This window comes from Lactuca saligna, chromosome 3 (assembly GCF_052625555.1).
Source record: "Lactuca saligna cultivar CGN05327 chromosome 3, ASM5262555v1, whole genome shotgun sequence".
Classification (NCBI taxonomy): Eukaryota; Viridiplantae; Streptophyta; class Magnoliopsida; order Asterales; family Asteraceae; genus Lactuca; species Lactuca saligna.
The window spans coordinates 38,695,836-38,698,656 of record NC_136419.1 but is presented as its reverse complement, the minus strand read 5'-3'; positions in this window follow the sequence as shown (position 1 = coordinate 38,698,656).

Sequence of the window (2,821 nt, the reverse complement as noted above, 5' to 3'; positions counted from 1 at the left end):
TCCACACTGTTTAATGAAACCCTAATTTCCAGGGTATGAGACTTATTTAAAGGGGCTTATGGTCGTCATTTGCAGCCACCAACCCCAGAGAGAGAACCCTAAAGAGTCTTTGAGCATTTTATGAGAGAGAAGAGGAAGATCGTTGATTATTTGTGGGTGTTTTTCTTATAGAAGAGGACTAAGGCAAGAGGAGACCAAAGAAGGTGCTAATCCAGTGATTTCTAAGCTCAGAGACTTCATTTGAGGTAATCATTCGTTCCTTTCTCAGTCCTTGGTGTAAATCTTAGAGATAGGGTTTCTTTGTGTCCTTTTTGGAATGATCCATGGAGTAAATGGCCTCTTCTCATGTTGATGCTTTAGATCCAGACCCAAAGAGGTCCAGAGACCCTTTTCCCTCAAGCTTTATGAGTGTTAATGGAGGCCATAAGCTTAGAGTAGCATTCTAGAGACCATATCTTCAAATAAGGCCTTTGAACCTTTGCATGAGCACCAAGATAGTAACTTTACGTGATGTATGAGCTTGGAAGGACTGGATCTATGAGTTATTGGAACGGATCTGACCTCAGGTGTGAGTTTGAGTTGATGCATGGCATAGACTCACCGAGTCTGAAGAACAGACTTGGCGAATAGCATGAAGATTGTCCATAACCACTCAACGAGTGGTCTTGCCGAGCTAAGGGGTTGACTAAGTGAGTCAGGGAGAGTCATAGAGGTTTGACGGGTGGGCTGAGTCAAGCCGGAAATTGCCGAGTTGTTCTTGAGACTCGACGCGTTGAGTCGTTGTGGCCCCGCGACTCATGCCAGGTGTAACCCGTCGAGTTAGGAAAACACTCGACGTGTCGAGAGAGGATCCCAAAGAGTTAGTGGACATGTGTGTACTCGCCGAGTCACCGGAGTGCACTCGGCGAGTTGGGTCAAAGTTTGACCGTTGACTTTTGTTGACTTTTAGGGTTTGTCAACAATGTGGCCTTTGGGCCAAGAAGGGAGTAAAATGGTCTTTTACCCTTGAGAGGATGCCAAGAGAGGATATAGTCTAGTCTCGAGAGTTATGTTCATGAGAGCATTTGCCTTATGTGATAGATGGTGGCGAATTCGAGATACAAGCGTGAGGATATCTACTTCCTGCTTGCCAGGTGAGTGTTCTCACTATACTTCACCTTGAGTAGGTAACCAGAGTTATGTGACAGAGTATTTGTATGCTATGTATGTTATGTGTTGTACTACATTATTTCTATGTGATTTATGCTGTGCATGTTTACAGAGTTAGAACCGGAAGATTCCCAGAGTTAGAACCTGAGGGTTCACAGAGTTTGGATGCGGGGACCCACAGAGTTATAGCCTCGAGTGGATAATATGTGTTATGTGTGGTATTTTGGGGAACTCACTAAGCTTCGTGCTTACAGTGTTTTGTGTTATGTGTTTCAGGTTTATTTCAGGATCACGGAACGACACTGGCTTGATTGTACAAAACAACGAAAGAGTTACATTTTGAGGATCCTGGTTTATTATGCAAGTGAAAACGGAGTTATGTTTTGTAATTTGATTATGAATGAGATTTTAAGAAAAGTGTTTTTTAAAAAATTAAACCCTTATGTTTAAATGAAAATTTGTTTTGAAATTTACGGCATTACAATTTGGTATCATAGCCTTGGTTTGAGGGATTCAGATGTACCTTCGGGTAAATCTGGACTCAAACTGAGGAAGTAAGGAAAGTTTTCAAGGAAATAATTTTCTAAAGTGAATAAGAGTTCAAAGAGAAAGCGAGAAGAGCAGTGTGTACAATCAGCCAGAGCCCGAACGGTGATTTCCCAAAATACCATTACTTTTGTGTTATGAGATATTTATGATGCACTTTATGAGATATTATTGCGTGCTAGAGACAGGATAGGTATTTCATATGTTAGGACTAGAGTGTCCTGATTTGTGATCCCTTAGCCTAGGAATTGTTGTTATATGCGATGTGCTTTTGAGTATGTGATGAGTGAGAATATTTAGTTAGAATCCTTATGGGATTTGAGTAGAGGAGTAATCTAGGGGAGATACCTAGATGAGTACCGTGGTACTTAGCGAAAGAATAGTTAGAACCCGCGAGGGAAAGATTTGCAGAGTTCGGTGGTACTTTCGAGGATGAGCAGAGCAAGTGGAGTTATCACCCAGAGTGAGTCCTATGTATTCTTCGATGCTCGAATGCTTCTTGCTTCGTGCTTTGTGGAACTTTCGATGATGGGAGTCAGCTACCAAGCGAATATGACGATATTCAGGATGTAGATGGTTGGCATCGTTAGGAGCTCTTCAGCAGCTGATGGCAGAGAAGTGTGGGAATCTAGGAAGAGCCTAGGGAGTAACCTTAGCCAGATGAGTGCACTGGCAGAATAGAGAATTTCACTGGGGAGCGAGCACGCGCGATGGAACTGGTGAACGAGAAGGTCGAGCAGCTACTTAGGAGCTCCGGGATAGTCCGTGTGGAAAGTATGGGTAGATATGGCATGTAGTATGGGCCCGTACTACTGAAAGCAGAGGACCCATACTTGATACAAGGAGTATTCTGAAGGTTCTAATGAGCGGAATGAGGAGTGATGTTATGGTTCGAGTACCATACATCAGAGCAGATGGAGGAGTAATGTTATGGTTCGAGTACCATACATCGAGGCAGATAGAGGAGTGATGTTATGGTTCGAGTACCATACATCAAAGCAGATGGAGGAGTGATGCTATGGTTCAGGTACCATGCATCGGAGCAGATGGAGGAGTGATGTTATGGTTCAAGTACCATACATCGGAGTAGATGGAGGAGTGATGTTATGGTTCGAGTACCATACAT